Source organism: Pseudopodoces humilis, chromosome 22, assembly GCF_049639895.1.
Source record: "Pseudopodoces humilis isolate 2021_Gansu_Grassland_sample_001 chromosome 22, ASM4963989v1, whole genome shotgun sequence".
Lineage (NCBI taxonomy): Eukaryota > Metazoa > Chordata > Aves > Passeriformes > Paridae > Pseudopodoces > Pseudopodoces humilis.
Genome location: NC_142221.1, coordinates 477,142 through 502,189, shown reverse-complemented (window position 1 = coordinate 502,189; position 25,048 = coordinate 477,142).

Genomic DNA, 25,048 nt, shown 5'->3' with positions numbered 1-25,048 from the left:
TCTATACAAGGGAGAGACAAACACTCTACAGAGCCTCAGAGACCCAGTGGCTCCTGTTTAGCCAGGCTGACCCCAAAGCAAGGGTCTGTTTCCCGTTTTTCCTCATTTCTAGTTTGGGCAAGGAAAACCAGGAGAAACCTGGTGGCTCCAGCTTTGACTCCAGAGCCATCAACTCTGACACCTCTGCCAACAGCCTGCATGAGGGAAATCAGCAGCTTCTTGCTGGGGCTCTCCACAGGGCTGGGATTTAGTCAGTTTATGTCATGTGTACTGTATGCAAGCTTATTTTTCTCTTAGCTGCTATAAAAATTAAAGATTTAGCTATATACTGCAAAAGGTACTTCCAATTTTACATAGTAGCATTTCTCTCCTACGGTCAGGGCATAAATCAAGCTTTTTCATTATGTCTATAAATTACTCCATATCAGCAGGTCACTTTAGCAAGGTCAGATAAACTCATGTAACTTCCGGCTGCACTGCTAACATTGAATTTCTCACACACTTTGGGACTACCTTGTGTCTTTTCTCACTATCGAACACAGCTGTAGGAAAGGGCTCTTCTAACACCAGTTTCTTACTCCTGAATATTTACCAAAGGCTGCCCAGGGCAGTGGTGGAGTCACTGTCCCAGGAATGATTTAAATGTACATGTGGCACCTGGGGACATTGGTTAGTGGTGGCCTTGGCAGCACTGGGTTAGCGGCTGGATTTGGTTCTCTCAGAGGGCTTTTCCAACCTAAACAATTCTACAATTCTATCCTTATCCTGTCTGTCCTCACAAATCTCATTTACTGTCATCATTGTGAAAAAAAAAAATTTGTAGTGTAAATGGAAGCAAATATTTGATGTCACATGGAGTTTTCTTTGCATTAATTAGCAATTTGCTGAATAAATATTGCTATGCAAACCAACAATCAGTATCTTATAATTAAAAGCTTGTTCATGTTTATCTCCAATCTTTCCCCAAAGATAAAACCCTGTGAAAACCAGAGGTTACAGATGTTTCCAAAATGGGAGAAGTGTCAGTGTAAAGAACCTCCCTGGAATCCAAACGCTGTTGTGCGTGTGGAGTCGGAGAGCCACGCGCTGGGGGCTGCGCTGCCGCGGGCACGGCCGGAGCTCTGTGGGCCCTCAGCAGGGCCAGCCTCAGCAGCTCACAGCTCTGGGGTTGCTCCATCTCAGTGCTTGTGCGATTAGAGAAACAGCTGCCCTAAAAGCGTTCCGTGTTGTTTCCAGCACAGGATCTCCATCCCACAGCATGCTGTTTCCTCGCTGCTTTCCTTCCTGGGCACTTGTGTTCTACCAGTTAATGTTTTGCAGAGTCAAACTGTAAAATCCTCACATTCTGCAGAAGTCATACATCAATAAAAATAGACACTTGAGTCCAGACCCCTTTGTGTCTGACCTAGTGCCTGTTGCCAAAGCCCACAAAGATCTTTAGCCTCTAGATTTCCCATGGTCAAACAAAATAAGGGCTGAGTGGCACTAAATATCACTTTTGCATTACACACATTTTTCTCTCACACAGAGTGTCATAAGTGGATAAAGAACCTGATATTGTGGGTACCTAAAGCCCAACACAGCTTCTGCTGAGGGACCTTCAGGGATAAGAGGCCAGTGCTCTGTTAAAGATTAAAACCCAACCGTCTGCTTTTATGCTTGAGAGTCCTTCGCGACTCCCTGGTGACATCACATTCATCTCACTGTATTTGAAAAATGCATTTAAATGTCAAAACTAAAGTACCCAAACAAGGGCTCCTTAGCACACTAACTGTTAACACATTGCTGAGCCAAACGCCTTCCCCAAGACATATGGGGCTGACTCTATCCATAAAATATACCACAAGTAACACACAAAGTCCCAGAGGAAATAAATACTCTCTGCTCTAGTCTGACCTGGTTTTTCCTCCCAAAACACACTTGAAGACATGTTTCACTGCAGGAGTGGACATCAATTTCAAATACCTTCGTACAGCACTGCACCTCCTCATGGCCAAGGAGACACTCTGGGCCACGGCTGTGGGGCTGTGGAGATGGGGCTACTGCCAAGGCCACTCACTGGTATCCTTCACCCCAGTTGAAATAAAGCTGTTCAGATCAATGAACTCAGTAATTTACTTCAGACAGACCTAATCAGTGCAAGGTAAAAGAGAGGCAACTTTGCAAAATGTAAATGAACCCGATGCCAGAGACACAAGTAATGGGAATTCAATGGCAGCTGGTGCCAGAGTAGCAGAACCATGAGCTGTCCTCAATTCCAGCTGCTTGGAATACAGAAAAGGTGGCAGAGGAATAAGGTCCTTCCTCTTGCCCTACAAAACTGTGTAGGGCAAAGCAGGATGTTCAGCCAGGGAGTGAGAAGCAGTTCTGCCCTGCCCTGGGGCTCGCTGATGCCCTGAACCCTCAGAACACAGGGGTAACCAACCTGCTGGGATTTTCCTCCTCCCTGTACAAGTCCCAGCCTCTGAAAGTGCAGAAGGAAACTGGCCCAGACCATCCGAACCCCAGAGAGGAAAGAGAAACTGCCCACAGCCAGCGGCTCTTGGAGAGTCAGGATCAGTGGGAAGGGCAGAGGCAAGGGAACTCCATGGAGCCCTCATGTGCCATCAGCCCCATTCTCCTGCCGGAGCAGAGCCGGCCCCTGGCCAGCCCCAGGGCTGGGGGGCTGCAGGAGCAGCCGTGGGAAGGAACAAAATGCCTGTCTGCTCAGGGGAGCCCAGTTTTCCTTGGGCAATGTGGGAATGAAGCCAGGGCACGCAGTGCTCATATCACAGTGCTGGCACCACTGAGGCAGCGGCAGCTTTTTCAGAGGAGAGCAGTTAGGTCTTCATAATGGACTGCAACTTTCTAGAATAATTTAATTTTTTCCTACTGTTACGATGCCAGAATTTCAATCAGACAAAACTGTATAATGGATTTCTTTTGCTGGGCATGTTACATAAATTGCATATTCAAGTACTATAAAATATTTGTAACAGACAGGTACTTTTCTAAATTGGGTCTGACAGTAAGCGATAGTGACTGGAATATTTATGTGATGGCACCTATGCAACGAGGCAAAATGCAGGGTGTGGGACAAGGAACACGGCAGCAGGAATCCCACACAGGGTTTCCAGTTTTCTGCCTTGCTGCGCCAGGCTCCCCAGCCAGCTGAGCCTGAGCTCGGTGCCTTCGGGGAGCAGTGGCGGAGCCATCACGCAGAGAGCCCTAGAGCAGAGATTTGGACAGATTCTCCCTTCCTCCTCCCTCCTAAGGCTTAAAGCAGAGTTACCTTGACTCTGCACTCCCACGGCCAGGCGCAGCAGCCCTCACTGCCGAGGAAGCCCAGCGGGATGGGGACCAGGACCTGCCCAAGGGCTGCTCTTGGCTGCAGGAGCGGGTCTGGAAGGGAGCTCCTTGTCCAGGGCAGCTGCTCCCGGCTCTTGCACAAGTCCTGCTCTGTTGCCAGAGCCTCTCTGAGACTGAGCTCTCATTTTGGTAACATTTCCCTGACAATCACAGTTGGCAGGACCATACTTCGCTATTTACAATTAAAATATTGTATTGATACAAATAGGCTTTGGCAGGCGCTTCAAGAGGTTTTTAATTGAATGATTATTGTATTAAATAACTGGTTTTAATGGAGCATGAACTTGCTTAAATTATGTCTGTAGAGCTACTGAAGGTCCAACAAATTTCCCAGGTACTTCCAGCTTTTCACAAACAAGTATATCTTGCCAGCAAAAGAATTTTCTGGCTGATCATGGAGGGTGGCAAGGTAGAAGCTGCCAGTTTTGGGCCAAGCTCTGGAGCTGTGGCTGGCAGTTTCTCAGGCTGCTGGGGCAGCTGAGCACGGCAGTGCCCACGGTACAGCTCTTGGAGTGCAGGTGCTGGGAGGGCAGGAGGGTGAAGGGAAGGAAAGCTGGGCTTCGTTAACCCTGGTCACAGGTCAGCTGCAGCACCAGCACCCCGAGAGCCCTTGAACCACCCAGCCTGAGCACACCCTGACCCCCAGCCTTGTGGGGGTTTGACTGCTGCCAGGACATTTCTAGTCATTTCAGCCTGTCACGAGAAAGCTCTGTGGCACAGACACCTCCGTCTGCCTCCCTTCCACAGCAGCTCACGTCAATTCGCATTACGCACGAAGAGCACGAGCAAACATGAAGATGAACCCTCTGAAAAAGGCTTGCACAGCTCTTCAGCATGGGCAGGATTAATCACAAATAATAATTACCATACCAAGAGATAATACTTCAGCAGCTCAGCCTCGCCTCAGCTGCTGGGCACGTAGGACCTATCCAGACTGGGGGAAGCAGCAGCCATGGCGCATCCTAGCGTGAACCCCCTCCCCCCAACCCCTCACTCCATTTATTAAATCATCACTCACAATAATTCTGGATTTCATGATGTATCAGATCGGAAAAGCAGCACCAAGCCAGCAAACCCCATCCTTGTGCAGTGCTCAGCACACCTTTAACCTTCTGCTCCCACTCACAGCAGCACCTCTGCTGCCTCAAGAACAAATGCTCCCTGGCCCTGGGGTCACCACAGAGGTGGCCACCACCAGCCCCCTTCTGTGTGCCAGGGAGGCTTCCAGCTGATGCAGCCACATGACAGCAATGGGCACAATTAGTTTATTGCCTCCATTAAGGCTCCAATAACTTAACAACAGATCAATAAACCATTATTAGCCTCCAGCCTTGAAAACCCAGTCACCCCAAACCCACCCAGCTCTGACAAGCTCGCCGTTTCTCATTGTGAGGAGCCAAGACAGCTTGTTTACAGAGTCTGGCTGCACAAACACTCCTTCCTTCTCTCCCCCACTTCTCCCAAGGTGGCAGGGACTGATGGCAGGTAGAGGTGTTCCTCTGTGGGGGAGAGTGCCCCTCTGCAAAGCCCTGTGCCCACAGCCCCCTTCCCCCAGGGCTGCCCCACCATGGGCACACAGCTGGGTCCTCACCAGGGCACGACACTGTCCCCAGATCACACACCCCAGCCTTTCCTGATCTCTGTAACAGAATAACCAATATTGCTCCTTTAGCTTTGAAACACCTGTATGGCTCTCCCTGTAAGAGAGAATTTGTGGTTTGAAGTGCTAATGATTTACTTTGCTAAAAAATTAATTCAGCAATTTTCCATAAATTGTATGCAGCTCAATAATAAAAAATATTTCTACATCTGGAAGCTTTCCATTACTGGTCTTGCCTCCTCTGCAGAATAAAATCGCTTTTCAGAAACAGAACTATCTGAAAGTATTTTCTGAGAAGTGATATTGAATTGATACATTAGAGGAGAAAGTTGGGCTCCTTTGTAAGAATCATACATTTCACAATAGTCTGAACAAAGGAAGTTGTCTCTGAATGCCATAATTCAGTCCTGAAAAAGTGACAAACAAATAATTCCGACTAAACTAAGGAAAGAAAAGTAGTGACTTTTAATTATATAATCTTTTTTGATGAATTTATTTCTGACAGTTTTATAGGCTGACAAGAGAAAGTGTTTTATATGCAAAAAACATTATTCACTCTCAGCTGTTAAAGCATAAAAATTGTCAAATGATTTTAATACAGTTTTAAGTTTAATGTTTATTGTCAGAAAAAAAGTCCACAGCAATTACTGAGTCACATGGCCCTTAATTCTTTGTTTCTGACAGCAAAAACAATAAAGTATGCTTTTGCCCAAACATTTTACTGTACAGATTTATGAGGTTTAAAAGACAGCTGTTTTTCATATTTCTTTGCATTTAAGGAACTAAACTTCCCAACGTTTCCAGCACGAGATCTTCCTTAACCTGAGCAGGTTCTTACACAGGGGGTTACCCTGTCTGTGTGCACACCCAGGGCTCCTGTGCAAACACCTGCCCCTCCATCCATGTTGATATTTGGGAAGTCCCTCAGTGAAAGAAAAGCTGCTGCACTTCCTAGCAAGGAGTCCCACTTATTTTCCCCAAACCTGTGTCCTTCAACAGAATAAGGAAATTTAACTCTGTCCCCAGTCCATAGAAAATTCAAATATTTTTCAAGGAGATAGAGGACAACATTGAAACCTAGCATCTCTCCTTTGCCAGGGGTGAGACGCTCTGGCATTTAATGGGCTTTGAGATGCTCTCTGCAGCTCCAGACCTGGAATGCAGAGGAGAGGCAGGAGTGGGCACAGTCATCCGTGGCACTTTAGCAGCAGCTCCTTTCCCTTCACCTAGAGCATTGTCAGTCACACGGATGTATCACACCCCTGGGTGCAGCCAGACGTGCTGGAGAGAGCAGACCCTGTGGCCAAGGTGCCACCAGGTGCTTTCCCACACCCGCTGTCCCTGGGGCTCTGGCCCCTGCCTCAGGAGAGCTGCTGCCCTAAAAGGGCACGTCACGGCCTGAGAGGGCTGGGAAATGCTACATAACTGATGGTTTTTAATAGCAGAATAATGAAACCAAGCTGAGAAATATTAATCTTTTTTAAAATGTAAAGAACCAGGGCTCTGTTTCCATGGCAAACCACATCCTGCACATTATCTATCACCTGGGGATTACAGTGGCATGGTAAATAGAGGGGTAAATACAGGAGAGAGGCACTGTTCTGCTCTCGGCAGATACAGGCCGTGCTGCCACTGTAAAGCATAATGGTATTTTCTAGATCAGCCTCCTCAAAGCAACCACCTTTCTGTGCTTTTTCCTACATTTTCCATGCAGGTTTCCCCTGCCCCTTGGCTGTGCCTTCAGCCCCAAGAAACCCCTAAATCCCCAGGTCAGCTCCAGAGCCAGTATCCCTCTGCAGCAAACAGGCTGGTCCACCACAGGGACTGCTTTGTGTCAGCAGCACAGGTTGTTCAGATCGCTTTTTCATGTCCTCATACCCTCCCTATCCAAGCAGAAAGCAAATATCCTACCCAAACCCCTCCCAACTTCCAGGAGTTTGCAAACCCCTGCTATAAATAGACCTCTAATAGGAGCTGTAATAGGATACAATTTATTTCCAGATCTGTTGGGCTGACCTTCATCATCACTCGAGGCTCTACTTGTCATGAATTATGGGCAATTCACTCACTAGTGGAAATAAATTGTATTACCAGTGCTCAGTATCATGTCCTCCACACACAGCTCACGGGGGTAGCAGCTCCTCCCTGCGCTGCTGGGACCAGAGCCCCTCTCTGGGGAGCCCCTGGCTGGTGGGGCTGGGCAGTGACCCCCAGCTGGGGCGGCTTTGGGGGCTTCTGTGCCAGGGCACCGAGCAGGGCCTGCTGTCCATGTCCCCATGTCCCCGTGTCCCTGTGTCCCTGTGTCCCTGTGTCCCCGTGTCCCTGTGTCCCTGTGTCCCCATGTCCCCATGTCCCCAGGTCCCCATGTCCCCATGTCCCCATAACCCCATGTCCCTGTGTCCCCATGTCCCCATGTCCCCAGGTCCCCGTGTCCCCATGTCCCCATAACCCCATGTCCCTGTGTCCCCATGTCCCCATGTCCCCAGGTCCCCGTGTCCCCGTGTCCCCGTGTCCCCAGGTCCCCATGTCCCCATGTCCCCATGTTCCCATGTCCCCATGTCCCCATGTCCCCATGTCCCCATGTCCCCATGTCCCCATGTCCCCGTGTCCCCATGTCCCCACGTCCCCATGTCCCCATGTCCCTGTGTCCCCATGTCCCCATGTCCCCAGGTCCCCGTGTCCCCAGGTCCCCGTGTCCCCGTGTCCCCGTGTCCCCAGGTCCCTGTGTCCCCATGTCCCCATGTCCCCATGTCCCCATGTCCCCATGTCCCCGTGTCCCCATGTCCCCATGTCCCCATGTCCCCATGTCCCTGTGTCCCCATGTCCCCATGTCCCCATGTCCCCATGTCCCCGTGTCCCCAGGTCCCCGTGTCCCCATTGTCCCCATGTCCTCATATCCCTATAACCCCGTGTCCCCAAGCAGGGACAAGCCTGAGGCACCGCTGCCCTGCAGGGTCACCATCGGCCCCCAGGCTGCTCCTCGCTGCTCCAGCACAGACCCGTTGTTCAGAAGGAAATGAACAATGTGCTGGGACCTGCTGGAGCAAGCCGGGCCCTTCTCCTGCTACCTCTGATCCTCAGCTGGTCAGAGCCCGGCTGGCAGCAGAGCAGCAGCAGCTGCAGCCTCCTGCCCTGCTCACCCCACTCTGCTCAGCCTGCTGCTCACAGGTAATGAGATCAGGAATCGCGAGAAAAGGGGTCACCGCCTTAATCGAGTGCAGTTAAGATCAATATAAGCAAAAGCAGTAAATACCAAAAAGAGCCATTGTAAGTGTTATAAGCTGAGGCTCCAGTGCCACTGGGGAACAGAGCCCCTGTGCCAGCCTGTCCCCCCCAACCACCCCCTTGCACTCCAGCATCTGCTCATTCTGCCAGGCCTGGCTCAGTGGGGGAAACACATGTGCAGAGCTACTCAACAAGCACCAAACGCTGAACCGAAACAGGTCTGTGAGAAAACAGCCTGTTCCCTGCAGGCTGGGCTGTGCAGAGCCCTCATGAGCTGCCCAGCTCCCAGGACTGCTCCCCAGCCTGGGCCCTGCAGCCCTGTGCCACTGATGCGCTTGTCCTCTGTGCACAGTAAGGGCTCCTTGGGTACTGATGAGCTCCTGCACGGCTCACTCAGAGATGAGCTCGTGGTTAGTGTTACACAGGGAACACATCAGGCAGGAACTCTTTATTTCATAGTAGAAAATGTGTACCTGGAATTCTCCCTAAAAACATGAACAAGCAGCTCAGACTTGCTGAAAACAGCAATCCCACTCTTCGCCACTCCCTTTTTCCCCTGCACATCCTCATCCCTGCCTACATCACAAAAATTGACTGATGGCAACAGTCTGTATCAGCGTTTATCAACTGGTCTTCAAGGCCCAATGCAACCAGTGGTCATGCACAAGATAAATTATAATTTATAATTTTATATACATATATTATAATTATATATTATATTATACATATAAATATAAAGGTCTCTTGTATATATAAACATCATATATATAATTTATAATATAATATATAATGTATATAAGATAAATTATAATCCATGGCATTAAAGAATAAGCCATCCACTAACACAGGGGCCCCGTGGCCCTGATGGGATGTGGAGATTTGAGGTAAATTTTATTTGTTTTGAAAGTGGCTCCAAACATGCAAGCTACAGTCACCTTTTAGGGTAACATTCTTGTACAACCTAGTTCAGGCTTACACGAGAGTTGAATTCCAGGTAAAACCAATTTGCTGTTTCTTCAGGAGATTAATTGAGATTTTTTCCACACAGCACAGAGAGCAGCAGGAAAAAAAATGCCACATGAACTAGCACAGAGAGCAGCTCCAACACTGAGCTTCGTCCCACACAGCCCCACCCTGGCAGGGTGCAGGGAAGCTGAATGAGGGGTGGTGGTGTCCCCTATCAGGGGAAGGGATCCCTTGAGCCTGCAGCCCCCTCTGGCCTCTGAGCAGCCGAGCCATGCCCTGAGAGCCACGGGGAGCCCTTTGTGGGGACTCTGCTGCTTTCTCATCAAAGAGAATGAGGATTCTCTGAACCCTTTCCTGGGGCTCTGCAGGGTGCACCCGGCTCTGTGGCACACAGGTGAGTTTCTAGGAAAAGGATACTGATGTGGGGGCTGCAGAGATAAGCAAGAGACTCTGAGGATCACCTGGGCACCCATGTTGCAGTCAGAGGGGACACAAAGGACACTGTAGGCAGATTAATTTCCAAATGTTCCATGTTTTCCTAGGAGCTGGTGTGGCCATACTGGGTGATAGTGACCCTGTTCCCATGCCAAACAGGCAAGAACTCCAGGTCTTTGTTGCAAAAATCTCCCTTTGTTTGGAATGATTTACATAGAGCAAAAAGAAGTTTATTTTTAATAATAGATGATTATTGTTCATAAATTAAAAATGTATCACAATTATTTTTGCAGAAAGCTCTTTACCCAATGTGTGTTTTTCAAGCAAGAAGATAGTACCAGGGTATTTCTCGTATTTCTCCTGTTTTCCCAGCTGCAGATGCACAGCGAATCCTAATTAAAACCTTTAAGTCTTATTCCATTTACAAGAAGGAGTGTATCATTTTTCTTTTAGCTTTTTTTAATACAGGGTCTCAATGCCCATTACAAAAATTCCAATGCATCTTTGAAGTTAGCAGCTAATTATATTTCTCCAAGTTATATATCTGGAGTTCTAGATGGGGAAAAGGCAATTACTTTTTCTCTCATTTAGCATAACAATCTCTGAAGCTTTACTGGCGCTCCAGTGAGTCATGCTATAGATCAGAGCCCAGGCTGGAAAGAGGAGGAATTTGGGGGGAAGGCAGGATGCTTGCTCAGCTCTTCCAGGCTCTTTCCCTTGTTAGCATGCTCTCCCCACCAGGACACTCACTAATTGTTTGTCCAACGACCGCGGTGCTTTTTGCCTGGGCAACTTTGCGGGGAGGTCACTCAGCACATTCATTACGGGGCACCTGCTCGCGCTGCTGGAGCAAAGGGTCTGTCAGCATTTTCCAGGAGTTTATAACTTGGCTGCAAATGTTTGTGTGGAGCTGAAAATTGTTGCATGATTTCTCCCAGGCAGAAACCGGCTGGTTTGGGCCGTTTGTTCCCGTGTCATTTTGCCCAGGTGCTGCTGGCAGCGTTGCTGGCACCTGGGAGCCGGTGCCCGCCAGGTTCGGGGAGCTGGACACGGATTGCTCCGTGCTCTGGAGGGAGAAAATCCCCCTCTGGCTCTTCATCTCAGCAGAGCAGGGAGAAGAGAGTGGCTTCTGGGGCACAGGACTGTGGGACACCAGGGGAGTGGCAGTGACACTGGCAGCCCAAGTGTAGGTGGAGTGCTGGCCACAAGAGCCTTGGTCCTTGTTAGCTGAATTGCCATGAGCTCTGTTTTCACAGCCCTCAGCCACCTGTTCTGGGAGATCTATTGCGCTCCGAGCATCTTGCCTTTTCCTCAAAACTGAACTTCAAAATGCTTCCAGAAATAGGTGAGGAATTTGTCCATAAGCCCAGAGATGTGTGTTTGGCCAAGCCGTGGTACCCTAATTGTCCCTGAATGACCAGGAGTTTTGTAGGTCTCCTGCTCAGCAAGGCTGCACCTGTGATTATGGGAGGAAAACAAACCAAAATGAAACACCAAAATGCAAACAAAACAAAGCAAAACCCAGAAAAAATTAATTCCCTTGCACATGCTGGAACAGGGAACAGGGGGAGACACCAAAGGTGGTTCCCAGCTGGTTTCCAGCTCAGTGCCATATTTCTACCCTATCCAGGTGACACCACACTGGTCCACAGCAGCAGACAGCACCCTCCCTCTCCCTGGCAGCTGATTTATTCCTTCTGCTTCTGGATATGTTTTGTTGTTGGGGCAGTCCTAGACCACTGACTGTTCTTCCAGACACTGACACGAGAAGTGGCTTTGGAGCAAAAGGATGGAAAAGCGTTGGAATTAAAGGAGCCCAGAATCGGTGCAGACAGCTCTGTTGGCATTAGGACTGCTCTGATTTCCTGCAAACCCTCACCATCTTTATGAAGTGGAGAAACGCTGGTGGCCTCAGGAGCAGGACGCTGGCTTTCCTTGCCCTGGCTGCAGCAGGGGCAGCTGCTGCCTGGCGCAGGGCGATGCTGCGCTCGGGGCGCCGCGACTCTGAGCCTCTGCTGCTGGGAACCTGCGCGAAATTAAATTCTCCACTTGGCTGGGCCGGGTGACTTGGCTTTGCTCTGCTGACTTGTTCCTTCATTATTTTTTTGGCCGATAACTGACTGCAAGCTTGTCTTGTCTGTTTAATACCAGCACAGCAGCTCCAGAAGAGGCTCAAGCTTGTCAGTCTCGGCGAGCGCGCACTGTATTGCTCTCCCCACTTCATTTACTTCATGGACAGGAGGAGAAAAGCCTCGAGGCGCTGCAGGCTTGGCAGCTGGGATGGAGGGGCTCTCTGTGGGCTGGGTGCAGCCCCCAGAGCAGCCCTGCCCCCTGGGCAGGGCAGGCTGGGGCACAGAGAGACCTGCACGTTTCCGGGGACAGCTTGGATGGGGCTAGAAGAGCTAAGGACAGTAATTATTAAGATTAATCTCTCCCTCACACCGTGGAGCATGCCGAGGAAATCTCCAGGCAGCCTTGCAGCCAGGTTTGCAATGGATTTGGCTGTTCTTGCTCTGAGCACCTGGTGCAGAAGCACCTGTGGCTGGGGTGGGAGGTGGGAGCAGGGTCTGGCATTTCCCCTGGACAGATGAGACGTCGCTTCTGAAGGAGATCTTCCTGTGCCCAACTGTCCAACGTGGACTGATGCATTTAAGGGAGCACAAGGGTCCTGAGCCATGTGCCCAGGCAGATGCAGCCACACCTATCCTGGTGTTTTTGCAGCAGGGACAGAAGAGGGATCAGCCCAGTCCCTCAAGACAGGTCTTTGCCTGGAGGACAGGCTGCTTGTACTCAGCTGCAGACCCGGGGCAGCTGGGTCCTTGGAGTAAGGCTTAGCAAACGCAGTTGGGTTTTGTTTAATTAAGAGCAAGCAGAGAATTTAAAGACTGGGTTTTCTCCAACCTGTGATAAATTAACCTGCTCCTTGCTCAGGAGGACAGGAATGCTCCAGATCAATGATCTTACTGATGCCTGGCTTCTCCTCCTTCAGAGGAAGAAAGGGACAGAGAGCATCAGCCCCTGCCCCTGCCACTGCCTTTGGGGCAGTGAGTAGAGTGACTGTGGGTAATGATGATGAATGGCATGATTAAAGCTGGAACTCAGACCTACGGCTGGAATTTTAGACCCTATTCACAGAATAATCCAGCTCCTGCTGTGCCATTTGGGGCACTTAGAGTGCAGCTGAAGGCAGTGGGGTGCTCCAGGCCTGACAGACAGACACCCCTGCCTCATGCTGTGTCCAAGGGACCAGAGGGCTCCTGTTACCATGTCAGGTTTGGTGCACAGCTACTCCAGCGTGGCCGTGGTCGTGCCAAGGGGTGGCAGCATCCTGTGACAGCCACCGGAGGACATGTGGGCACCCATGGGTGGCATGTCCCAGAATAGGGACTGCTGGATTGTGGCTTTTGTCCCTCTGGATCCTGGGCAGAAAATAAATCACTGATTTTTATATTTTTTTAAATTTTGTGCATTTAATAAAAAAAATGGTAGATTTATAAATTTCTTAGAAATCACACTTACAGACACAACATCTGCAGCTCTGCCTGAGCAATGCTGGGCCTTGGCTGCAGTTTTTGCTTTTCTAAACTCCTTCTTTAAGTGTATTTTTATACAGCAGTGCTGACCTTTTCTGCCAGCCCCTGTGGAGTGAGGTTGTATCTTGTGTAAAAGTCATATCAAATGGGCCACAAAAAAATCACTCTTGCCTGATTAAAATGAATAGTCTAGACAACGTGTGCATTTTCCTTCTGTGTCGTTAGCTTTGTGTGAGAGCTTGCAGCAATCAGGGCTTTTCTGGGAGAAACACAGCTACAGGTACTGCGAGCTGCCTTAGCGGATACTAATTACAATCCCTGTAAGGATTGATTTGCAAAGAAAATTTCTATTGCCTCAAGGACAAACGTTTGTGCAAATCATATTATTGTGTATGAGAAATTGGTAACGCTTTATGAAATGGTTCTTTTATAAATACTTTACTATTTATTAAATTAAATGGTCTTATAACAATCCTTTTGCTAAGTTAAAATATCCTAAGTGTTCTGGTTTTGCATTGTTTCTGTGCTATAAAGCCGGCTGTTAGGGTTTGGTTGGCATCACCTGTTAAGACTATTGTTGCTGCAGTTTGTGACATGCCATGCCCGACACTGTGCTGCCCACACACAGTGCAGCAGCTCCCCTGAGCATCTCCTCTCGCCTTCTTCATTTGGACCTGAAATTCAAGAACAGCATCATTTTGAAGTTGCCTGTTTCCTTGCGTGGCAGTTTGACTGTGGCAAATAACACAAACTGTCCTTGTCACATGTTTGGCTCATCCAGCATGCCTCATGCCATGAGAAGGGGGTGCCCAGCCCTCACCTGTGGTGCCAGCAGATCCCTGATCCACCAGGAGATCCAGCTGCTGCGTAGAGCAGGATGAGACAGTTTCTGTGCTTCCTGCATCCCCACATCTAGACCTTTCCAGAGCAGGTGGGGAGCATTCTGTGCTGCCTCCAAGCCATTAGGCCCATTCAGACACTGTTCTTGTGGACAAGCCAACTGTATCCCAAGGTGTGGGGGCTGCACTTCGCTCCTGGTTTAGATCTTCAAGATCCAGTGGGTCAAGAGCTGCTTTCCCATTTTCCTGTGGGAGCACTGTTTGCAGTCCCACAGTGACTGTTGCTGTATCCAGGCTGCCCACTGTCCACCTGACCCCGCTTCCAACAGTGCGGTTGTTCCGTTCCTGTCACGCATTCTACCTGGAGGAATTAGAAGAGGGAGAAGCGTTGCCTTGCCGTGAGGTGTGTGAGGTGGCAGTGCTTGCCCTGGGTGGCGCCTGCAGCCAGGGAGATGGACAGGAGCAGTGGTCACTCCTGTCAGGAATCGAATACCTGCTGGTCCTGCATGATACCACTGCTGTGCCAGCACTCCCAGGCTGACCAGGTTCATTCCTACTTTGAGAAGGTGCCCTTGCTTTCCAAAATTCTTGTCTGTTCTGGAAAGCAAGCAGACAAGACATCTTTACTGAGCTTGAAATTTCTCTTGAATGTCCTCCCTCTAATTTATGTTCCCTCTCACTTGGCTGCCTGCAGCAAAGCCCATTAATGGTGGCAGTTTGTGACACAACTGAAGGCTCCTCTAAGGGGCAGCTCTCCGCGATTCCACCGCGTGCTGGCTTTGGAGGCGTTTGCTGGCGTGGTGAGGCTCAGCTTCCCCCTCTGTTTCCCAGGCTCCAGAGACTAATCCTTCCTTTGGCTGGCTCTGCTGCTGCTATGGCAATATTTTCTCCCCCATCGTGGTAATCACGCAATGGTCTCTGAGAACAGCAGGAGAAGCTGTGCCTGGTAGATGCATAAAAGGTAAGATGAACTACATGTCATAAAACTTTTAAAAGTTCCTTTTTTGTGTTTGTGCGGGGGTTATTTTATATGGCTTTTGATATGAAGCTAAAATTGCACATCAAAAAGGATAATGCATCTTTAAGCTGTTACAATGACTTCTAAATTTTTCATTTAATGTCAGTGAGGAAAAAACCCCTCAGTTGGCTGAGTTACGTTGGTGAGATGGCTGTTTCATTCCATAAAGTGTCTGCAGTGGATTTGAACAGTAGGAAATCCAAGGGTGATAAATAGCTATTTCTAAGTAAATTTCATGCAATTGCCCTTTGGTTAAAGTCTTTCCTCTCAGCACTTTCCTGTGCACATAGCCCAACTAATAATATTCAGGAGCAAGTGCTTTCCAGTGTGACAACTGATTGCACTTTGAAGCAGTAAATGGCTGATTTCATAATTGGTATAATTTTTCACAAGTACCTGAATGTCATATACAGAAAGAATAAGCAACCTGGACTTAATACGGGAGCTTTTTCAATTCTCCTAAAAATCAATAATGTATTAAACCCCTCTAACTGATTAAAATAATGTGAACCCTGAGTAGGTTTTGTGAGGAAGGCAGGTTTCTTCAAGGGTGGCAGATTTATGGCAAAAGGGTTAATACATGGGGAGAACAGGGATACGTTACAGATGGAGTCCGTTTTCCTAATTAAACTTTTATCAAGATTTTCCTGGTTTGAATTGTTTCACTTAGCATGATGGGAAGGAGCATTTCCTTTGCTGTGCAGGGCAGCTACTGCTGTTCGTGCAAGACCAAGATCTCTGTCCTCATGGAAGGGATGAGGATTATTGAGGAGAAGAAAACTGGGATCCGTTCTGAAAACATCACGCTGGCTCTGGAGGCTCCTGCAGCAGGAGCGGGCACGGGGTGGATTTTGGGGCGAGCTGCACAGATGGGGGTGCTGGCTGGGTCAGGACCTGAGCCTGGGGCACAGGACAGGGCTGGCTTGGGGAGGAGGCTGCTGTGGGGGCTATCCTGGGGTGTGGGGGGCACCTTCATGCCCAGGGGCCTCTTTGCATGGAAGAGTTCAGTTAGTGTTAGAGAGGTGAACGCGACTGCAGAGTTACAGAAGACAGAGCCTCTCACCAGGAGGCAAGCAGGAAGTTATTTTTTTCCCCAGGATCTCATGATTTCTTGAAATCCTTTCATGCTATTGTGGGAAGATGTCTGAGGATGTTTTGAGAGAATATTTATAAAGCTACAGCAAAGGTGCAGCCTGATGGCAGGGATGTGCAGGTGGCCTGGGAACAGGTGGGGACGAGGCTGTGGAGGGCAGGTGAGGGGAGCAGGCAGCTGGCACCTGGCTGTGTGTCCTGGGTGCAGCAAGAGCCAGCAGCCCTTGCTGGCAGCACTACTGTGGGTGTGGGGGGTCAGAGCAGTGGGATGTGCACGAATGCATTGAGGGATGATTGAGAAACAAGATCACTCATGTTAAAGCCTGGGCAAGCTGCTGGAGCCCACGGAATGGGGTCAGTCCCCAGCACCGTGGGCAGCCCCCTGGCCTGGCCAGCAGCACCAAGGCCCCTCTGCCTTGTCCCCACTTGCTCCCACACTGGCTGGGGGGAGTGCGGGTCACTGCCAGACCTGACCTGGCATTTTCCCCAAGAAGAGTGCACTCCTTCCCAGGGGATCACAGGCAGGTAGACTGAGGAATCTATTTAAACTTCTCCCCTCAAGATCATGATCAGACATCTTAAGCTCTGCATTATTCACGTTTGTCTGTTGTTTTTAACTCGTTTCCTATTTTCCAGCTGAGGGACTCTGCCAGAAGCACTCTTTGCCAGAGATTAAAACAATTTAGGAAGCAGACACCCAATTCCTGTCTTTGGATAGTAGGCAAATTGGATATCTGTGAAAAGCAAGAAAATTTTATTATCAACAGATGGTTTGCTACTTAACTATCCTTAAGAATCCCCCCGTACTTGCAGGTGTTTGTTATCTGTCCCGAGCCGAAAGGATGCATGGCAGATGCCCAGCCTGTGCCCAGTGCCCACTGCCCCTGCAGGACACTGGCAGCCCAGGAGGGCAGTGTGGGGAGCAGGTATTTCATGGCAGCAAAGGTGCTGGGAAGAAAATGTAGCTGGTGCAGGAGGAAGAGCCCGACACAACGAGCTACTCAGGAGCTCTGGCTCCATGGACTGTGCTCTCCCAGCTCCAGTGTTTATACTGAGGCCGTGAGACACAGGAAATCACATTTATGTCATTAGCTGTGGCTCTCCTAGGTTTGTATCAAAGTAGCTGTTTTAAATGTAATTATCACTAATCTGGGAAAACGCACCATTAGATATGTAAATGTATTGGTTAATGGATGCGCACGGCAGCTCGCAGTGGATGGGATGTGGGATAACCAAACTGGAACCATTTCTCAGCTTGCTAAGCAGGTTCCCAGGGGTGGGTTTCACATCTGACAGTCTCCCAGGTGCCTTCCCTATAGGCCACCTGGGACCTGGAGCTCCCTCCCATGGAAGGTGCACATCCTGCCTTCCCCAGCATGTTTGGGGTGGTGCAGAAACTTCTGTAGGAGTCCAGGAAGACAAAGGGGATGGCTCTTAAAATTATACAAGGATCAAAAAAAAAAACCCCATGGAGTCATTCATCAGGATTGCAGTAGTTCTTGACCACATAGTCAATGATTTATGTAATCTTAATATATTCCACAAAGAGTCCCCATATTTCCATAAATATGTCATATCTACCTAATACATAGTAATGAACCTGCTCCAAGGGTAAATAAATAAGATCTAAGCTCAGAAAGCCAATGTTTATCAAAGGGAGGTATAGAGATATTGAGTCCTTTAAAGTACCATTCTTCACAGCAATCACAACCAAGTTTGGCAATTTATAACGTGTCGAGTCAATTAGAAATCCCGGGGCAGTGCAGCGGGGCTGGGCACGCGCGAGGGCTCACAGGGCACAGACACAGATGTGCCACACCCTGTGGGGAGCCCCCAGCACTGCCCCTCCACGGGCACTGAGAGCTGGCAGCACGTCTGAGAGATTGATCCAGAAGGAGCCGTGGAATCACTGGGGCTGGAAAAACCCTCTGAGATCACCCAGTGCAACCCAGCACTGCCAACGCCACCACAAACCCACGTCCCCAAGTGCCACGTCTGCACAGCTTTTAAATCCCTGCACCACTGCCCTGGGCAGCCTCTGTCACTGCCTGACCACTCTTTCCCTGAATAAATTGTTCCAAATATCCAATCTGGACCACTCTGGCACAACTTGAGGCTGTTTCCTCTTGTCCCGTCCCTTGTTCCTGGGGAGCAGAGCCTGACCCCTCACCTGCCAGGGAGTTGTGCAGAGCCAGAAGGGCCCCCTGAGCCTCCTTTTGGCCAGCCTGAGCCCCTCACAGCTCCCTCAGCCCCTCCTGGTGCTCCCGACCCCTCCCCAGCTCCATCGCCTGACTCTGGACATGCGGAGTCTTGTTTACAGCTCCTGCTCTCAGGTAGGGGTTTCATAAGAGGGAAATAGTTTTAAGCAGAAAATTTGACTTGGACTGTTTTAATTTATCTTATTTCATTTATCCATGGAGTTACATACAACTGTGCATAACATGATGTAATATGCTAATGTAAATATTTCCATAAAAATACATTGAAAATACCTAAAAATGTAGCTGCAAAGGGAAATAACTAATTTTTTAGAGGTTGCACCTTCTTAATCTTATTTTCTACAGCAAAGTATTTCATGCCATTTTATAATTAGTTTGATGAAGTCAATAATAATAGAATATTCTGATCATGTCAATATGACATGTAATATTATGCACTTCTCTACTATTATGCATATTATGACATGACTTGACATGATATGACAGGTCACATTATGCATTACTACTGATGTCATAAAATAATGTAAAAGTAATGAAAACAAATTTTGCAATGAAAAATTTTTAAAGGAATTAATGACTTTTCCTGCGAGAAATTCCAAAGCATATCTTCTTCCTTTCCAGTTTTAAGTTTGCTTCGTTGTGTTACTCCACTCTCCCCCCAGGTAAAACCTTTCATTCCTCGTCCGCTGCTTTGCTGCCTGCTTGTTGCTTTGTTCCCCACAGCAGCTGGGCTCAGTGCTGGCTTTTAAAGCCTCCCAGGAGCAGTGTCAGGACACAGAAACCTGGAGCTGGGGGATGTGTCCTGGCACACGAGAGGACGCGGGTGACGAGGACACCGCCTGACACCAGACTGGCACCTGCAAACTCCCATGTGAAGTACACAGCGTGCTGATCCCGGTTCGTATCCGTGTCTACAGGGGCGCACTGATAGTTCCCACCTCCCAGGAAATACAGAAGAGTTTGGAAAATGTTTACGGCGGGTTGGTGGTGAGCTGGGCGCTTGTGAGCCCGAGCCTGCCCTGGGCCTGTGGCTGGTGCGACTGCGAAGGTGCAGAATCCCCACGCAAATCGTTAAGAGGACGCGGCAATGCTGGCAGGCAGGTGGGAGTTTCGGTGGCCTGGGGACTAAAGCAGGAATCCGACACTGGCACTGGGGACTGCAGGCTGTGCGCGATATTCTCCCACAGCGGCTGCGATTCGGAGTCATTTGTAATGAAACGCTTTTTGCTACAATCCTACAGCAGCCCCAAATGGTGGCAGACAAGAGGACGCCAGGTGGAAGATGCGCTCCCTCCTCGCCTGATTCCCCAGTCCCTGGCGGGGAAACGCCCTGAGCGGCCGCGGGCACAGCGGGGACACGGCGGGGACAGCGGGGACAGGGGGACACAGCGGGGACAGGGGACACAGGTGGGACAGGGGGACACAGCGGGGACACGGCGGGGACAGCGGGGACAGGGGGACACAGCGGGGACAGGGGGACACAGCGGGGACAGGGAGACACAGCGGGGACAGGGGACACAGCGGGGACAGGGGGACACAGGTGGGACAGGGGGACACAGCGGGGACAGGGGACACAGGTGGGACAGGGGGACACAGCGGGGACAGGGGACACAGGTGGGACAGGGGGACACAGGTGGGACAGGGGGACACAGCGGGGACACGGCGGGACAGCGGGGACAGGGGGACACAGCGGGGACAGGGGGACACAGGTGGGACAGGGTGAAACAGCGGGGACAGGGGACACAGCGGGGACAGGGGACGCAGGGGGGACAGGGGGACACAGGGGGGACAGGGGGACACAGGTGGGACAGGGGGACACAGCGGGTACAGGGGACACAGGTGGGACAGGGGACACAGCGGGGACAGGGGGACACAGGTGGGACAGGGGACACAGCGGGGACAGGGGACACAGCGGGGACAGGGTGCTGGGCAGGGACACGGGCAGGGGCGAGGCTGGTGGCGGGGTGGCCGCAGGGAGCAGTGGCAGCGCTGGCAGGTGGCGTGAGGCGCAGGAAGGGACAAGGGGCTGAGCTGGGGCAGGTCCCTCGAGTGCTGCCCTCTTGGTGGGGCGGGGGTGCGGGGCGCTGGTGGCGCTGTCTGTGCTTTACCAAACCATCCCTGCCCGGCGTGCGGGGCTTAGCGGTGGCTGCCAGCCCGTGGGACCGCCCCTGTCTGGCCGCACTGGGGGCACTGGGGGAGGCAGTGCCCCCTCCCCAGCACGTTGGGCCTCGCTGGGGCCTGTGCCCGCAGGGCACGGGGTGGGCGATGCTGGTGACACCCGGCCGCCCAGGTGAGAGACCTGGTGACACGGGCAAGGCCACCCGGGGACCTCCACAGTGTCATCCTCAAACGGAAATGTCATTTTTTATTGTTCAGAGCTGGGAGAGGGCTCAGAACAAAGGCAGCTGATGGCTGAGGCAGCTTCAGCTCCGATAGCCCGGCCCCAGCTCCCTCTCCCTCACACGGGGGTCGGAGCCCCTCGGAGCCCCCACCCCCCTCTCGATGGCTGCGGAGCTGCGGCCGCTGGCCGGGGGCTGCCGGTGCTGGGGGACCCCAGCGAGGGACCCTGGAGCGTGCGAGGGGTGGGAGCCCCAAATCCAAGGGTGCGATGGGGGGAGCCCCAAATCCAGGGGTGCGATGGGGGAGCCCCGGTTCCAGGGGTGCGATGGGGGGAGCCCCAAATCCAGGGGTGCGATGGGGGAGCCCCGGTTCCAGGGGTGCGATGGGGGGAGCCCCGGTTCCAGGGGTGCGATGGGGGGAGCCCCAAATCCAGGGGTGCGATGGGGGAGCCCCGGTTCCAGGGGTGCGATGGGGGGAGCCCCGGTTCCAGGGGTGCGATGGGGGGAGCCCCAAATCCAGGGGTGCGATGGGGGAGCCCCGGTTCCAGGGGTGCGATGGGGGAGCCCCGGTTCCAGGGGTGCGGGAGGTGCATCTCGGTGCGTGCCCGAGTGCCGGGAGCTGTGCAGGTGCTGCTCCTCGGCAGCCACTCACTTCCCCGGGCTGCAGGGGAGCCTGGGGGAGGGAGGGGGCCTGCAAGGACCCCCCAGCTGGGGAGCAAGGACTGGGGTTCAGCTCTTTCCCCCCGGCCTCTCCACGGCCCGCTCCGGCCACGGCAGCACAGCCCCGGGGCTGAAGTCACTGATGTTCCGTGAAGGCAAATGAACGGGGTTCGGTCCAAATTGCATTTCCTCTCCTAGTATGGAGTATGACGGCACATTAAAGCCTATAAAATTCCGCTGCTGCTCCTTTGCATGATTTTTTAATTAAAAAACTATGGAGTAAACAAACATTCTGCTCTGGAGTAGCCCTGCAGAGACCCATCCAGAGGCACATTCACAGCCCTCCACTTTTTCAAGAAAGTTTATCTCTTAACAACAACAACAAAAGAAATAATAATATCATCCACCCTAACAGTTAGTATTGGGTAAAAGTTTGAGGTGAAAGGCAGCTGGCAACCTTCTCCAGCCCGTGAAATGATATTAACATTTTATTATTCTAAGGTGAGCTTTTTGAAACGGAATTTTAAATGTTACCCTGCTGTTCCAGAACACAAAAACCTTTAATTTTATGCAAATGAACAGCGAGGAGCTGAGCGCTTAATGTAAACGAACACTTTCTTTGTAGGAGAGGTTGGAAGGGAAAAAAAAAAATTCCCAGGGATTCTTTAATTGCTGTCTGAAATTATGTAAATCCCAGCGCTAGGCAGAACGCAATTATCCCGTGCCCCTCTCTGCCAGCATTGCTAATGTCTAACAAAATATCGGTGGGTGACATTTAGTCGAGGTAATGCAAATGAGAATTAATTTTTTTTCCAAGACAAAGGGCAGCTAAAAGATCACCTCGTTCCTGAGCGGAGGGGGCAGAGCGGGGGGCCAGGGCAGCAGGAACTGGGCCGTGTGGTGCTGGGGGCAGCGGGACCCAGCCACAGCCCAGCAGCACTGCTCTCTTTTATTTCTTAGCGGGATGGGGCCTGGGGGGCAGACAGGGGTTATGGGGAGGGGGAGGTTGATTGTTTGTTTTTCTTTTTAATTCATGGTCATCCCAGCCCGAGGGCAGGGTGGGAACCGTGATTGAAACCCACTAATGGCTCTGGCTGGTGGTGGGCAAAGGCGGCAGTGATTTATCACCTCCCTGTGCTGGTAACTAGCAATAATTCTATTAAATATTCAGAGTGAGGCTTTTGCAACATAATTATCAAACGGGGTTTGTTAGTGCAGAAATGCTTCTCGAGCACAAAAAGGGGCTGCGGGTGCAGGGCTGGGACTCCTCTGTGGAGGGCAAAATCTGCCCACTGTGTCACCCCAGGCTGGGGGACAGCTTGCCCTGCTCAGAGGCTGGGGGTGGCCCCAGTTTCTTCAGGATAAATCAGGGAAGTCATAAGGGGATTTTCCTCCTTTTCTCATTTTCTTTTCGTTCTTGCATTTCAGAGCTCCCTCTACTTCAAAGGCCGTAAGAGCCTGTGACTCCACCAACCTTTTAAATGGAAAAGGGAATCCCCGTGGAAGCAGTCGTGAGGCAGGGCAGGGCTGTGTGAGGAGGGATGAAGGACACGGATGCTCAGAAGGCTCCAGGTCAGAGTAAGAAGTGCTCCTGGAATTATCCTTTGAAATGTACACTTTGCAGGAAGGCCCCAGGGATCATCAAACTGAGGAGCTGGGCTGAGTTGCACCATCTGCTTGGGATTTAGGACAGGCAGAGCTGTGAAAATATGAATTAAAAGCACAGAGTAGCAAGAAACAGTTTCCCCTTGCCCCATCTTTTGAAAACTGTACCCAGCAAAGCTGGGTGGCTGGTGCCACTCTCAAGCTGTGGCTGTCCTGTGGCAGGGCTGGGTCAGTGGGGAGCAGCTGGCACCCCGAGCACCAGGCCTGCACTGTGGGCTCTGCTGCCTGCCACCAGCCCCACCTGAGCAAGGCTGCCCTGGCAGAGCTCAGGCACAGCCCAGTTTTTGTATTCGGTTCTTGCTGCATCAGCTCCCTGCGGTCTGGCTACAGCAGCAGGCAAGGGGCTGATGCCCACATGGAGCCCTGCACCCTTGGGTTCTCCTGTCTCAGCTGCCTGCTACTTGCTCCACGGTCCTGAGGAGGAGTTTAGGAGCTCCAGGAATGGATATATTACCTGCTTCTCCTTGCACTCCCTTTCCTGTGAACTGCTGTGCTGAGAAATGCATTCCTGCAGCGCACCATGAGCACCAGGCTGCCTGGCCCCTCCTCGGCCATGCCAGGCACCCACAGGGGCTGTGCTCTGCACAGGTGCAGCCAGGGGAGAAGGGTGAGGCAGTGCAAGAGCAGGCAGGAGCTGTCCTTCACCTGCAGGGCCCTGTTCCATCCAGACAGAGGCTGTCCTTGTCCTCTGAAAATTTATAATCTTTATAATCCAAGATTCAGACTCTTCAAAGCTTTATGCCTGTCTTTAACCTGTAGCATATGCATAGTCTCAATGGGATTTCTCATCTGCTAAGAGTTAAGCACGTGCATAAATCTCTGCAGGCTGGGGCCCAAGGCATTCCCAGGCACATGCATTCCTGCACTGCTGTGCAATGGAACAGCGCGGAGCAGCCGCTGCCAGGCAGGTGTGGGTCAGCACGGGGGGCACACCGAGCCCCTGACCCAGGTTCCAGCCTCCTGCATTACTCGAGCAACTTGGAGGCTGTGGGGGTGTTGAACTTCTGACTCCACCTTTGGCAAATGCAGCCCCTGTGCCAGCGTCTCTGGGAAGCAGGACTGGGCTAACAGACGGAGGTGAGCCAAGCGGGAGCGCCGTGCACAGCCGCAGACAGCATTTCAGAGCTCAGGGCAGAACCGGCATGCCAGGTACTTGGCATGGAAAGGGAAACATGCTGAAGGCTCCTGGTGCAGCAGGGCTCTCCCTTGCCTCCCTCCCCATGGACTGCTTGCTCACAGATGTGGCCAGAGCAGTGTGAGGACCTGGAGCAGCGTGTGCAGCTGCTCCGCTCCACCTAGTGCAGCCTGCAGCCTCCTCTGCTCACACACTCCCATGTGGATTTGTCACCAAGTGCTATTGAATCAGCTTCATTTTCACCAATGAAAGCCAGTCCAGCGTGACCCAGAGTTAAGCTGATGTAAGAAACTACCAGATTTTTTGCAGACTGGTAGAACTGGTAAAGTGCATACCAGCCACAGTACATCCTCCTGACAGACTGTGCTTAGGGGGTGGTTGAATGTGGCAGCACAGGTTTTTCAGGGCCTAGGCTATTAGATTCACTGTACAAATCTCCAAGCTTTCATTTCCATGTTGTAATTTCTGCCATCAAATGACAAAAAAGAGGGAATACACTTCACATTTTAAATCATGCAGGTGAAGCCCTTTTTTTCTCCTCACGTAACGTTGTTTTAAGCTGGGTGATATGACCTTCAACTAAACTCTTTCACTTCATATCTGGTGTTTTCAATGGGAGCAGTTAAGACCTCTTTAATTTGGGGTTAGAAAATCATGGCAAAGCCACCAAGTGAGAAGCAGCATTTCATAAATGTCTTGCCTTCTACAGCATTCATGTTTTTGAGGGCAAAATGGCATTCTTTTCCCTAAAGCCTCACCTGCCCAGCCAGGCAGCCGTGGCCATCAGCAGCCCCAGCGCCGTGGCTCGGCCGCGCTCGCCGTGCTCGGGTCGGCTGCCATTTGTCAAAGCAGCCATGGCCACGGCCCCGGGCAGAGCGCTGAGCGCAGCACGGCACCCTCTGAACTGACCCGGGCACTTAGCCTTTCCGAGAAATATTTATGGAAAGGTCAGCAAATGCTTTGTGACAGGACGC